Below are 16,506 nucleotides of genomic sequence, written 5' to 3' on the forward strand. Positions count from 1 at the left end.
CACAAGGTTGCTGAGTTGATAGCTCAGCAAGGGTGCAAGCTTTTGTGATAACAGTATGCTTGAAAGTCGATCTATATGCACATTGCGTGTCACACTTATGGTTTAAAGGCTTGGCCGAGCTCAGGGAACATTACGTCTCACACTTATAATGGTCAGAGTGTAGTGGACTATGTTATAAGCTCAAAGAAGCTTGTGATGAGTGTAAAAGATATTGTGGTGAAGGACTGTCCCATAGAAATGAAATCAGATCACAGCCCAATATATGTTAAGATTGGCATGCAAAAAGACAATCAACATCAAAAGGAGATGCAACAATTAGAAAAGAAGGAGGTCGCTCAAGGAGTTATCCTCTTGACACATGAAAATCAAGAAATCTTTCAAACAATGCTCAAAAAACAGCTGCAAGAAGAGGGTGTCAATGGGTTGGTCAATTCAAACAAGGAAATGATCGATAGCGTAAAGTTGACATCAATAATTCTCAGGGCTCTCAACTCGTGCAAAAGGTCTAGACCTAAAAAGGACAATAAGAATAGCTTCCCCGCAAACCCATGGTATGATGAAGAATGTCAGGCAACAAAGAAAATGGTCAAAATACGAGGTAACAACAAGGAATATACAAAACCAGTGAGAATGAAAAAAGAGGAGTACATGCAAACAAGAAGAAAAGAATTGATTAAGCTTGGGAGACAAAATCCAAGGGGCCTTTGGAAAGAGTTGCAACAAAGAGACACAAGCAAAGAAAATAATATCACAAATCTTCAATGGCTAGAATATGCAAAGCAGCTATATGAGAGAGATCAAGACAAAGATAGCCCTTCAATGATCAGATCAAGAAGTAAACTCTTCTCCTCAGACAATATTAAAGAAGGAATTAGAAAACTTGCAGTGGGTAAAGCTCGAGACCTAGATGGCATACAAGAAGAATATTTAAGGTGGGGATTAGAAATCTTCACGCCTCACATCAAAAGAATATTCATTGGAGTCATCCAAAATGGATTTCCAACAAATTGGTCAACTAGTGTGGTCATCCCTTTGCTCAAAAGTGGTGACATCAATAACCCCTCAAATTACCGCACTATAATGATCAATCCTCTCTTCGGTAAACTTTTTGGGAGCATGATAGAAAGGCGAATCAACAGTCGGGCTGAAAAGTAGGGAAAGAGAGCAAATGGGCAAGCGGGCTTTAGACCAAAGTATTCTACCATTGATCATTGCATAACACTCAGATATTTGATTGAGAAGGTATGGGATAAACAAGGAGGGGAAGTCTTTTGCTGTTTTATGGATTTCAAAAAAGCTTTTGACATGGTACCTAGAGGCAAATTGTGGAGTAGAATGGAAGAGTTGGAAATTCCAGTACAATATAGAGCTGCTGTTCATAGATTGTATGACCAAGTTTGGACTAAGTTACGAACAAAACAGGGACTATCAGAATGTTTTAGAAGCGACATTGGGGTCAAGCAAGGCTGCCCATTATCTCCTACCCTATTTGGGCTATACATTGACAAGTTAGAGGAATGGATAGACAAGTTTGGAGGTGGGGGAGTTCATCTGACCAACTATGTAATCAAGCTGCTTTTATATGCTGATGACCTTGTTTTAATGGCAAAAACAACACAAGATTTGAAAGAACACTAAAGGCTCTAGAACAATTTTGCCAAGAGGCAGGATGCAAGTGAACACTAGCAAAACCAAGGTCATGATCTTTACCTTGAAAAGAAAGAAGGTCCATAGAGAATTTGTCTTTGAGGGAAATACCTTGCAAGTGGTCAATGAATATAAAAACCTTGGCCTAGATTTCCACAATAAACTCAACTGGGAAACATGTAGAACAAAAAGGATCCAAGGAAGATGGAAAGCCTTATGCTCACTCCAAAATAGATGCAGAAGGGCAGAACTATGGGATTGGAAAACTAAGAAAACTCTTTTTGGGCTTCATGTGGTTTCGGTGGTATTGTACGGATGTGAGGTATGGGGCAGCAGCACTTCAACAAGGAAATGGAGGCAAATAGAGAGATTACAAAAGCATTTAATTACAACTAGTCTCAAGATTAAATCATCTATCCCATATGAGATTGTCCTAGCGGAGGCGGGGGCTTTCCCTATTTAGGCATCAGCTATGTTCCGATTGCTAAGCTACTTAAGGAGGTTAGAAAACATGGAGATACATCACTGGCCAAAAATGGCAGCAAGGGAGAAGTTAGATAGAAGGAAGAGCACATGGATGAAACAAAACATTAAATGGAAGAATAAATGGAGTATTAACCTACAAGACTGTCTGAATAATAATGGAGAAATAAAAAAATACGTACAAGAAAAATTCAAAGAAAGTCTATGGGCAGGTCAGTTGGGGAGGAAAAAAGAATACTATATCAAACACTTCAATCCTACACATGACCATACACAAAAGAACTACATAGGAATGGACATAAAGTGGAAGGCAAAAATGCTAATTTCTCAAATAAGGACCAGCTCACATCAACTTAGATGTGAAACTGGGAGATGGATGATACCCAAACAAGAATGGGAAGATAGAAGGTGTAGATATTGCACGCAAGGGGTGGTGGAGGCTGAATGGCATTACATCATGGAGTGCCTAGCCTACAGTGACATTCGGACTAAGTATGTTGAGACACTAAATGTGAACACCTTAAGTAGTTTATTTGACGAAGAAAAGATACCAAGAGTTGCAGATTTCCTAATCAAGTTGCACAGTAGAAGATCCAAGACGCAGAAGGAGAAGGAGAAAGAGGTTTAACAGTTTGGATTTGGCCAAACTTTGCATGCCTTCTTTGCTAGCTATCCGTGGGTCCCATAGGCTGTTTGGCCTCGTGGACGTTATTAAAAAACATTCATTCATTGCCATCCATTGAAGATTTTTGGCATTTTGGCCACAAATATTCCACCACTGCACAAAAATTTATGGAGCCTACTTGGTTTGAAGGTTTTCCTACCTTGCAAGACAGCCATACTTAAAAAAAAAAAACCTTACATACTTGTATATTGACAAATCTACCATAACTGCATTCAATGATGTTGACGCATTTTCTCCATGCACTTGCATAGGCCCTATGTGAACTTAACATCATCTTTGAATGAGAAGATATAGAACATTGGATTTAAATAGCATCGAACAGCACTAAAAGTGCAATGCAGTTGTTCATCCCATCTCCTATAGACTATCTCCCATTATGGCATGTAACTATCCTTATTATTTTCCATCCTATCCCTCATCAACTCCTTCGTCCTATCCATGGTCTCATACAAATGACCAAGAGGGGATTTCTCCACATACACTAGTCTCAAAACTTATAAAGGCTCTAAAAATTCTACAACGTATTTAGCCACATTCCGAAAACTCACAAAAGAAAATGTACTCTACCACTATTTTCCCATCTCTTTGATTTGTGATGCTAGATTCCAACCAATCATCTAAAACAAACGCTCACTTCAAATTTATTTTTTTCTAGCAAAGACTCTAGAAAGCAAGGAAGTGTGTAGCAAATCTAGTCACCTTAGTCAAACTAGCTCCTTGACCTCTTTGAAGGAGTGCATTGTACACAACACCCTCGCATGATTGTAAATGAACTTGGATACAATGCAAGCATTCTTTAATGCCTCCTTAATCATTCAATAATTCCAATGTTCTCTAGGGTTAGATCAAGGTTGTGTGCCACAATGAGTGAATGAACTTAATGAGATACTTGTCCATTAGTAGTCACTTAGCAGCAACACAAGCAACAGTTGGTAGCCCTACATCCATGACAACCTCGTTAAACAATGAAGCTACAAATTTCAATCTTATATGATGCATCCACAATTTCAAAAAGGTCATGCCAATATGACAAGAGATAAGAAAGTTGATAAGAGCTTGGTTCCTTCTATCTCTCCACCCATGTAACATTATGGTGCATTCAATCTTTGCCCACTCTAAATGATGTTTGTTAACATCCTATACTACATCTTTGAACCCAAGACCTACAATTGCAATAGCATCCACCACACCTTTCCAATATGGAGACCTAGCAACATGGTAGATTATGCTAGGGTAGATCCAAAAATTTGCAATCTCTTTCTTCACCTATTCACAAACATTTTTCGGTCTTGTACTCTCCAAAATGGTTTGTACTGGTACAATATGAGGTGCAAAGTAAGAATTAATGATTCCTCCACCTATGTTTAGGTCACATACTGTAATAGTTAGTGTTGATTGAGACTCCTTCAAAGGCTCTTGTGCACCGAATACCTCATCCAAAGGATTGCCCCTATCATATGTAGATTTAGAAGCCACTCTTGTGAAATTTCTTGCCCATTTAGCCTTACCATCAAAAATTGCTTGAAGAGCCTACTTTGCCTCATAAGTTACACCTGTAAGGCACTCTACGCAATTGTGTCAAGTCTTTCCTCCTTTACTAAATGCCATTTGAAGCAAATATATGCTTCCATTGACATCATTCAAACAAAAATTGCATTTGACTTTGGTTGTACCCAAGATTAACATGCAATGTACCCACACAAAGTCTCTCACGCAGCATGATGACCAAATCTATTAAAACATTTGAATTCATTCTTTCATGTTCAAATTGAATAAGAACCGATTACGCAAAGAAAAAAAACATTCACCCTCTTAACCCTAGACACTGAAAAAAATAGCATTTAGGATGGGGTTAAGGTTGTGTGTGTGTACACAATAATGTTATGATTTGATTACTTTTCATAATTTAAATGAATATGGTTGAGTTTATGATTAATAGAAAACTAATCCTAATTTTATGAATTGTGAGGTGTTAAAGAACCTTACAAACACCTTCGGTCAACTAAGCAATTTAACGGAGTTGAATATAATAGATTGTCCAAAGCTATCTAGTCTACCTCATAATTTTGGGTAGCTAAAATCTTTAAAAAATCTAAGAATATCGAATGAGAAGAAGAGTGGAGCATTTTTATGTTTTGTTCATTACATAATACTGTAGCTTGTTTAAAGATTCAAAGAATACTTATGTTTGAATTTTGTACCATTGAGTTTGTGGAAGCATTGATGGGTATATAGGACTTCTTAAGGTTTCATTGGCAAACATAACAAGTTACATAAAGTATCTTAACTTTCAATGGGCTTTTCAATGTCTCGGGCTTAGTTTTGCATACATGATAGGTGCAACATCACATACTCAACATTTTCATTTTCTTCTACCCTTTTAATTTTCTATTTCAATTGTCACATTAACCTAAGTCGACAAATTATGACTCTTGTAAGAACAAGCATTAAATGTGATCAAGTTGTGCAATCATAAAAAATGGCACTTCCTCTTATCTCTAACCACAAACTAGAATGTTTGATAAGCTCTTCAAAGTTGGTCAAAAACGTTAAAATTATTGTGAGATTGATTACCTTCATATTCATGCACAACTAGTAATCACTGCAAAGTATTCACATTAATATTATGATTCCCTCATGAAAGCAACTACACGTGCAAGCTTTGTCAACACTATGCAAAATATTATTTTAAAAATTAGATAGCTAATTTTTAATTTGACTATGCCTCTTGTAATTAACAAACTAAAATTGCCATGTTGTGTTTGGGGATGATTCTCGTTGTAGGTGAATGAAGAAGCATATGGGAGATTCCCAATAAAATATAGACAAAAACAGAAACAAATAACTGAAAAATATAAAGGTTAAATGATAGCATGTTTTGCACGGATCGAAATAAAAAAATCAATGTTCAAAAATGATACTAAGCAAAATAGGAATTTGAAAAGCCTTAAGAGACAATAGGAAAAAGCTCTAGGCAAAAGCAATATAAAACCCAACACAACTAAAAGTCAAGGGTAGACAAAAAACTAAAACTTTGAACCTAGACCAACAATGTTATTTACCTGAGTTTATCTTTGCCTAACAATAAATGTGTTGGTTGTAGTTGAAGTCACAAATAAATGAAGAATTTGGCACTGCCAATATCTACCCTAACCCACATCTAGACATGTAAAAAGCTTTCCAAACACGAAACAAACAATGCATAATTTGTCCAGCAAAGTGATATTGACATCTAAAACCTTGATCCTCCAAAAAAAATCACAAAGCGATAAGAAAAATCATTAAAAATTAGTAAAAATTGTAGCAAACTTGATTCGTGTGATTTAAACACATTTTAATCATGATTGGAGGGGAAAATTGGTCAAAAATATTGACTACAATTTTTCGAGGAAGAAGTCACAACCAATGGCATTATGCAATTAATATTAATTTTGGGCAATTTTTACTTCTTTCGGTCTTGGATCCAATTTATCAATTTCAAGTAGTTGCCTTTCAGATGCTCCTAGTGCAATCAATTAGGACATAATGTTATAAAAATGGTGTCTCAACCTCGCAATTGTAAAAGGTTATTGCGGATAGTTGACCACAGAGAGTTGCAAGGGGGGTACCCCCCTTGTAGGGTTTGAGGGGAATATTTTATGTATATTATATTATTGCAAATCTCAACCATTCATCATTAGGTCACATATCTGATGGTAGAGATTATGTTGGCTTTGTTTGTGCTAGATGGCAACCTTATTTTATGAGGGCATTGTATTGCAGCTAGGCATTGCCACATAAATCACTTTGTTGTGGTATGAATGCAATTTATGCTTATTTCTATTTAATTTTTGTAACTGTCGTAAAGATCTGAAAAAGTTTTGCATAACCCTCCTCTCAAGATTAGTGTACGAAGTAGTTGTGTTACCTTAGCTTCCTTACACACAAGACAATGAAGTGGTCCTCTTCAAATCATTTGGGCTCATGCACATTTAATTTCCATGAGTAGTTTCAAAAACTCAAGCACCACAGAGGCAAATTTTGTTTGGCAAAACCATGGCATTTTTTGGCTAAGTGGTCTTCTTCTCCTACCACTGGCATGGAAGAGAGCCAACAATTATATAGGGATCACTTGAAGGCCAAGGATGAAGTTTAGTTGAAGATTCATTTCCTCCTATTACTGAAGGTGGGCTTTTGAATGGAGCCAACACTGAAGAAATGCAAGAGTTAGAAAGCACAAAGGAGAAAGCTAATCAATTAGCATCCACAAAAATTCTTACTATTTCTCAATTGGTGAGCAAGATGACAAAAGCTAATTGTGGAACTCCTTCTAAATGGAGAGAAAGAAAGTAAGAAGCAGAGAACCATGTACGGAAGCCCAAGATTTAATTGATGGGTATTCACCATGGAAGACCAAAATTTTGAACTAGAAGAGGACACCAACAATTATCATGGATGTGGAATGGGTGTGCTGATAACTTAAGATATGGCAATGTAGTTTTGAACTTAATTCTAACAAGACTTACTAAAAAAAATGGCAAAAGGGAATAGGGTTCAGGAAATCTATTCTAAGCCTAGGAATGTAGGAAATGATGAACAAATTCAATGGAATCAAACTAGGCAAGGTCTCACCATCAAGTCGAACAGATTTTGACACGAGCTTAGTGCAATCATCTAGGGTATACTTATAGATTTTCAAATCATTACCATCAAACATTGAGACCATCCAAGTTGATGCATAACAATGGATATGCAATAATCGAAGTTAAGTTTGCATAAATTTCCATTTGACCACGCAAGGTGCACTTACAATCAGCAAGAGGCTAGTGGTATGGATTCATAGATTCCACACAAATATACTCAACAATTCTTTCATTTGATCTAACAAACATGAGAGCAAATTCTAATCTAACTTGGAGGAATTGAGAACCTTGAATGCAAACCAGCACTTGAAAGACAAAATCACCATCAAGTCGAACAATGATTTATATTCAAAAGCTACAGCATATACCAACAATTCTACAAAAACTCTCTTACAAATGAGAGGCAATGAGGTATATATAGAGTCTCTTACAAAATGGATGGCCAAGATTAAAACTAAATCAAAGGGCCAAGATCATGCCAACAAAACCCTAGAGTTGCTCTGATTAGGGTTTACATCAAAAATGAAGCCACCAACATATGGCCCAATAGAAAGATACCTAGTCATCAAATAGGGAATCTTCTAGAAGATTTTGCCCTGCATCTCTCTCTCTCCTAGCATACTCCAAGAATCTAGCCAATACAGAATCTAACTCCTCCATGGAAATGTTGGGTAATGTATCCTCCTGTAAATCAATCACGTCCAATGCATCCGAGAGCAAGCATCCAAAGTGTTCTCCCAATCTGGCATAAGCTTTTGCGAATTATGAACATGAATCAACAAAGAGACCAAATCATCTATCTAACTCTTCTTCAAAGAGTCCAACTGATTGAAATACATGAATTTCATTTTGTCTCTTAATTTTGGTAAGTGTAAACCATTGGCTTCATTGACATCAACCCCCAATAACTCCTCAATTGAGGCAAAGATCTTCAACTAAATATCACGAATTGATCCTTCCATCTCTGCACAAGTTGTGTGCTCTCATAAGTTGATTTCTTCATGGCTAATGAACAATACCAGTCATGGAAATCGTATCTATCTCCATTGTGCACAACATTCTCCATGATCAACGTGGACTTAGGAATCTTCTTCAAAGCTCTGAGGCATGGAATAGTCTTTTCCTGGATAGGTTTGAATTCTTCCCAAACTTCCTTCAAATACTATATTATGAATATGAGCCCTATTGTCCTGTCAAATGCCTAGACAAACTGAGTAAGGAAATCATCCGCCTGTCTCTTTGCATTTTCAATTCATTTCTCCACCTCCGAGAGTGTATCTCTCGCTGCCTCATAATGTGAATGTAGTCCACGATCAATTGCAATAGGGGAAATAAGGGTGGGATTCTCATGCCTTATCCATGTGATGTACTATCTAAGTCTAATATTCTCTTCTTTAAACTTCTCTTTTTCTTCAATTTCTCTATCCAATCTCGCACTGATAGCCTTGAGGTTATCACCAACCTCCTGAAATTCCTACTCTCTTGTAGTACGACCAAAGGCAACTGAAGTAATCTGGAAATCCATGGGAGAAGCAATGTCCGTCGTCACACCTCCAATGGGAACAGCCACCTGCGCAACCCTCATTCTTGTCTCATCTCTAGCTATGTGTGACAAAATCTCAGCTCTCTTAGGCTCTTTCTCCTTATTGCTTCTAGCTAAGTAGTCATCAATGTCATCAATAGGTTGTGCCTCTATCATTTTCTTACTTTTCTCCATACTCCTCATCAGCCAATCAGGAATAGCGGCCATCTCCATACCATCATCGAGACACATCTCTCGATCAAGCCCTCTCAATGCCGAGATAACATCATCATCATCATCATCAGGATTATCCCTGGTCAAATCGTATACATTCTTTCCCAAACTAACCTCCAAAAGGGCAGTAGGGGATCCCGACTGATCATCATCCTCATTAGGTGGAGCAGATGTCGTTGTGGAATGTAAATCATGAATATTCTCTGCTAATATCACTATGTTGGAACATTGCTCAGCCCCCTTGTTTTGTTCTGGCACTTCAAATTCCTTGATTGATGAGACACTGAGGGGTGGTGAAGGAATGATAGTCTCTTGCTTCTTCTTCTTCTTAACGTCCTCAATCTTCTTCCCTCTAGCCTTGACTTCTCCTAGTGTGTTCTTCCTTCTCTTGGGAGCTTGACTCTCCTCATCCGCATGAATCCTGATATCACTGATAGTCCTTTGATCATCTTCGGAAGAGGATTCCTCCGGTTTCATCTTTTCATAAGTGAAGGTAACACCCATATCAACTAATCTATTCATTTGAATATCCACCCATGCTCAAGAGAAACTCAAGACCTCTCTCATCAATACTTTCAAATCTATTTCTTCTGGTTCTGACCAATTAGGCAATAGAATCGTCTTTTTCATTTCATTTTCATATTGTGGATGCATACGATCACTGTCATCTAACACTTGGTCAGGAATGAGGAAAAGTCCAGACTTCCTCATGAAATCCGCTAACATTCTAGACCACATTCTTCTCTTTACTAATTGCTCGTCCATCAGGTTGGCCCAATAATCTTCTATGTCTACCTTGTGGATGAACTTTTCTCCCCTGATCCTTCCAAGTTTCTTATCTGGATCAAACCTTTCTCTTCTCTTGTATGTTACAAATCAATAGAATGCAAGTTCCTCACTTGTTGTGCTAGCTGCTAAGGCGGATTGGCAAACCTCTGATGTCTTCCCAACTGAAATAAGAAATGACATCCCCATTCTGTGCTTTTCCTTCTAGATGGAATCAAACTCCAGAAGTTGTCTCACCACTTCCAACAAGATCGCCCAATCAGAAGGATACCTAGGAAGCCTGTAGGGTTTGGATTGAAATCCATGAATCCTAAGGTATGTGAAAGTGGGAAATTGTATATACCACGATCCATATTTCTCTACCAGCTTCGTTGCCTCCTTGGACAACCTCCTGTGGACTCCACCTTGCAACATTCATGTTAAGTACATTGTGAATACATCATTCACTCTCTTGTAATCTTCAATTTGATACATGTTCCGATGTGGATAGCACTCATAACTCTGGAATTGTCCTTGTCCATTCCCGACTTCACCTCTGCATATCAATCCCTTGTATGTAACAAATCGTACAAGCAGGTACACCAAATAGGAAGTCATCGCGAATGATCTGGACCGCTCCACATTCCTCAACTCAAAATTCAGATTGTCACTTATGATTCTAGACCAATTTATCAATGTTCCTTTTAGACAATCTTGGATGAAATAGAACATCCATCCATCATATATTGCACCTTGCGGCATCCCCATCACTCGGTTAAGTAGGAATACTAAATCACTATATTCCTCTTTGAAGTTTGTGCACATGAGTGTCTTGGGAGCCCTGGAATGATGAGTCCTAGGCTCGATCATCCACTCCTTGTTTACTACAGTCTTGCACGCATCCATCTTCTTCTTATATCAGTCTTCATATTCATCCTTAGTTATATCTTTTATGTCGGCTCCTCGTGGAATTCCAAACACCTAAGCAATCACATCCTCAGCAAGGTAGGTAATGATGGCAACCTTAGGAGTCTTGATCATTCGAGAGCGAGGATCATAACATCATGCACACTCCAGGATAAGCTCATTGTACTATATGGATTGTGGAAATCCAGGGGCCTGATAAATGCCACTCTTAATAATGTTCACATAAGTTGGGGAAGGAATCTGGTTCCCAATTCCAAACATCCGCTATCGCATCTGGCTCATGTTCAGGAAATGCATGTTCGTGTCCGTAACCTCCTTCCTTCTAGATGACATCTTGGATTCTGGATAGAATCCAGTCTCAACTATCTTCTATTGTTCTCTCCTTTCCTTGAGTTCGGACTTCGACATCGTACCTGTACGAAACTAGAAGTTAGAACTTCGGAAAATATTCCTGACAAAATTTCTGATTTCCTAATGATTTAGACAAGTTTGAGTATGGAAATCAAGAAAATAATCCACATTCTAAATATATTTCAACAATTGAATGCAAAATGTGACAAGGTTAGGGTATAAAACCCTCATGAAATTCATTGAAATTAACAATTTTCAGACCAAAGTCTGAAAACACCTCCTTATACTTAGAAATTATATTCAAATTAGAGTGCAAAGGAGTATACCGGATCAAACAATGACTAAGGAAAGGTGCGAAAGGTTGTGTTTTCACACAAAACTATGTCTGAAGACACCTTGTGAAGTCAACAATGGCTGCCAGCAAATCTGAAGACAACTTGCAACTTCACAAATTACTCTCTAAAATACATTGCAATCACCCAAATGTGCACAAACTTGATGAAAATCGACTTCAATGGTGAAAACAATCAATCCCAAGAATGTAATTATGGCTGGTAAAAAGAATATTTTCTGAGGACAACTCTGAAATGAATTGTTTCAGACTTACCAGCACCTTGCAAAGTACTAAAAATCCCTAAAAATGATCAAAAAATGCCTTCCAAACAAGATCGCCAAAAATGACAAGTGGCTGGAAATGGAGTTTTTTTAGGACAGCTGCCCTACAATGAAGTTTCAGACCTGCAACAGCAATGAATAGCTCTGAAAATGCACTGAAAAATGCCTCCAATCAGCCTCTAGGCAAAATTGCTCTAGATGGAAATGGGCTGGAAATAAAATGTATGTCTGAAAATCGATTTTCCAGCCAGCAATGGAGGTAAGAAATCTCAATAATGGCGTCACAACTCAGGTCTGAAAGCGTCTGACTGCAATCTCCCAGCCAAGGCGACTCCAGGGGAAATCCATGTCCAGTCTGGATTTTGAGTGGGAGAAAATCATGGGTAGTCAGGAATGTGAGAGGAAAAGCACCTCTAGTGTGGAATTTTGACCTTTTAACCCTTAGAATATGGACTTTCATCCAGAAAATGATGATTTTTCCACTCAAAATCACTAGGAAACTACAAAACTCAATAAAACTCATCTGGACTTACGCAAATTCACCAAAATTTGAGCGAAACAAAAGGAAACCTATCGGGATAAAGTGCAAAATCAACTTGAATAACTTCCTAGGAGTGAGAAAACAACTCCAAAAGGTCCCGAAACACCTTAGCACTTTAAAACTCGCCGACGCGGATGTTCAGAAACACGTTAACGCTCAAAAGGTCTACACCTAGACAAAATTAGGATCATTTAAAATCTCAATTTTACACGCTTGATCCTATAACTTCAAAAACCCTAAACAACAATAGGCATGATCGAAATTCCGAGACTCGAGCACGGGAAACTTCACAATTCCCCACCATGCTGCCAAAACCTTAAACTAACCAACGCGGAAAGCAGGAAAAGAGAGGGTCCTCGTTTGCAATGGGGCGATGTGTGAAAAGGTCACAACAGCACCCCAAATAGATGAGATTTATAGGAAGGGGAGAGGAGGCCACCCAAATTTGCTCTCTCCAGTCACCTTCACTTTTTATATAGAGATTTAGGTCAGAAAAAATTCCATTGAATTTTAAATATTTAGGATGTTTATCATTGTTTTGGCTGCATCATGTAGACCTTATTTAAATCTTTGTTCAAGAATGTGCTCCTCACATCTGTCTAATGCACCATTTAACTAGATTGGGATGCCATGGAGAGAAGCAACCTAAATTTGATCCTATTTGTTGTTGGAAAGTCTCCTTATAGTCTATCTCCACTTGGTGGGAGCCATTCACAACAAGATGAGCTTTGTACTTGTCCAAAGGTAACATTAACTACTTTTGATTTTGTACACACTTTTGCAGCGTATGGGTGTTTTAACTATAGGCATCTCTATCAGCTTTTAGGTATGAATCTTTCAATTTGCACGATAGCCTACCATTCAGGTTTGTCCTTAGCTTCTCCATAGCATTATGGTTTAAGAATCTTGAAATGGTCAAAGGGGAATAAAATGAATACGCGCTTTAGAACGAATAGGCTATTTTCTTGCTCTTTAAGGTCTGACATTGTAGCTGGGAAGATTATCTTCACATACACCTTGAATAATGTAATACTATTAGAGTTGGCTGTGTTGCTGTTTGATTTGAGAATCAAGATAATAGCAAAACAATTACATCTTGAATTGAAGATTTTGCATTTTCGTTGCTAAGATACCATTAAGGCGGAAGCGATATTCGTTAGAGGTTGACACATTGGTGATTGTGATGGAGTACAAAATGATTTAGAGGTCCCATCTTTCAAAGGAACCACAAACTTAAATAAATAAAATAGGAAGCATTTTATGTTCATCTCTCAACTTACATTAACGTAGGAAGCATTTCCACATTGTAGCTTCCTTTTAGTTCATTGGTAGACAACAAAACATGTGTTGCAGTATGTCTAAGGTAATCTTGACTTTGGCATTCTCTACTAGAGGGCAAAATGTTTCCAGTTAACAAGTTATACAGACTCTGACAAGCCACATTTTTCCATTGGCTTCAAAAATTATTTTGTGGCAAAGAAAGCTTCAACATGTTGCTTTATCTTCCACTATAGCCAAATACAAAGCAACTATAAATATCAATGATAATGCACTATGGCTACATCTAGTTTTGTTTGATCTCCAACTTCCTTAGACAGTAATTCCACTTTTCTATGACAATCAAGAGTGTTTTGGAATCAGTGAAGAATATATTTCATCATGCTCACACCAAACATATAAAGGTTTATCATTACTACATTCAATAGGTGGTTGATGTTGGAGACATTTCTCTCTTCTACTATACATTTGGAGTTGTCTGTTGATCTAAATAATTAAACCTCTTGGTTTTGTTTTGTTTGTTTTTAAGATAAACTTAATGCCATCTCTGGTTTAGTTATTATCTTATTCTAGCAACTATAATTGTTACTCTAGCAAGCTGCTCAGGCTAGCCCCAGTCAAGCGAATTGTAAGGCTAGCCCCTTAGAATAGTAGGGCTAGCAACTAGTATTGCAAGCTGATGCCCCAATAGAATTGTAGAGCTTATTTTAGCTTATTCTAGCGGAGGTATTAAATATAATGTAATGTTTCGACTAATATGCACACAAGTATTTATTGCTTATTGTGATAATGTAACAACACACATTAATTGTTTAATAAGAAACACAATGTATGCTACAACCACCAATGTATTTCCCTATAATTAATGCAATGTACACACATCCACAATTCTCTCTCAACAACTCAAAATAAAAATTAAAAGCTTTTATAAAATTGAGAGACAATGTTCTAAGCTTTTGGTTCCAAGACTTTCAGATAAAGTCTAGCCCCTTCTATATATCAGTGACATCTTCACCAATCTATGGTTGTGAAATTTAAGGCCCAAGCTTGAGAGGAGCATGTTGAACACAGGAGACAAAAGAAAATCCTGATCTCAATTTTCTAGATACTCGCTAAGGCTAAGAAGACCAATTTCATGCTTGATCATCTTGAAAACATACAATGCATACCCACTATTCATGGCATATACTTCAGTAGTTATTGCCAGTATAAAAAAAAGCCAAGCAAACATGGGTTACCTGGGTTTTACACAAACTCAGCATCTGCATCATACCATTCCAACCTGTCATTCCTAGTTTATTCATAAAACTAGTCAAAACAAGAATAAACCAGGAAAAAATGAAAAAACATATTTTACACTAATGTAATTCAAAAAATTGCAGAGTTTTTCAGAAAAACAAGAGATTTTTCTATAAACTCCCCACACTTTTTTTTATTTGTCATTTTCACTTTTGGGCAGCAGTTAAACAGAATTTCACTTTCACTTTGAGTATTTTAGAGTCTTTTAACTTCCCATGTTCTTCCTGCTTTAAACCGGAGTAATTGAATTCCATTTATAATTTTGGTTTTGTCATACGATTGTTACGTAAGTATAATGTGACTCTGGTTATTACTCCCTCCTATGCATACTCCCACCTCAGCTATTAAAGATATTGTTTTTGTGCTTTTTAACCCTTCATATAGCTTGCTAGCCAAAGGAATGGTCTCACTTTAACACCTTATTGTTGACACTGAGAGGCCTTCTTTGTTGGATTTTTTAATCAACTTTTTCTTTCCCTTTGATCCACAATGTGGCTTGCTAGCCAAAACCACCATTTTAGTTAGTCCATTTACCACAAATAGAGGTTCCTCCAATAGAATTTTTCATCAATATCCCTGAATTTTTTCTGTGAAGCATAAATTTAGGCATCAATAATAAGGTTTATAAGGCTTTACATCGGAGTGACACAGCTGAATCCAGTCCCTTGTGCCAAACCTTCTACACTGCTCCCACTTCTGTAATCAACTTTGACGAAAGCCCCTATTGATGTCAAAACTACTCCACCGCTTTCACTTCTGTAATCCATTTTGAGGAAAGCCCTCCTGATACCCCATAATATATCAAGATGTAGTTTCCCTATTGTTTAAAAGTGAGTTTGAGTCTGCTTAAGGTTTACTCACATCAACTTTGTTTGTAATGGAGCTACTATTTTTCTAGAAACTATAACCTTATGTCGGAATATATTATCTTTCGATAACCTCTATTTATCACCATTGAGACATATTCCATTGCTGGCTCAAAGATTCCCATGGTTTGCTAGGGAGTATCATATGGTATCATTTTTCTGGTCATCCACAAAGTTCCACATAATAGACAAAGGCTAATGAACAATAGATCTACTCAATTAACAATTCAAAGCACGTTACATCCTTTTTTTGGTGCACGATAACAGAGATGACAGACAACCTAGTAAATAGCTCACTCATGTGATCAACCTGACAACAAATGTCATAGGGACCTGACTAAAGACACAAAACTTAATATCAACATTTCTATCTTTAAAGTTAGAGCTAACATTATCGATGTTGAACCAACCAAGTTGAAAGTTTTGTAACATGGCACTTAGAGAGCTAACCGTCACCTACTTACCTTGCATTCATTCTTCTTTCTAATGCTATAGCATTAATATTATTTCTATTTGCTAAAGTGCATTACACGCTCTGTCTCATTTCATTAGTGTATCTTTCTGTGATCCCCCTAACCATTTATGAGCAGATATATTAATTTCACTTCATTTAATTTATAGACATATAGTATATCTTTTGATGTCCGATTTGGAGTCTTTACAACTAAATA

At 37.2% G+C, this 16,506-nt stretch overlaps 1 protein-coding gene across 1 annotated transcript in view; it reads right to left on the reverse strand.

Annotated features, from left to right (window-relative positions):
• The window catches only part of LOC131054234 (uncharacterized), a 139,789-nt gene that overhangs the window by 83,503 nt on the left and 39,780 nt on the right, over positions 1-16,506 (reverse strand). The gene's annotated exons all lie outside the window — the stretch shown is intronic.

Source organism: Cryptomeria japonica, chromosome 10, assembly GCF_030272615.1.
Source record: "Cryptomeria japonica chromosome 10, Sugi_1.0, whole genome shotgun sequence".
NCBI lineage: Eukaryota > Viridiplantae > Streptophyta > Pinopsida > Cupressales > Cupressaceae > Cryptomeria > Cryptomeria japonica.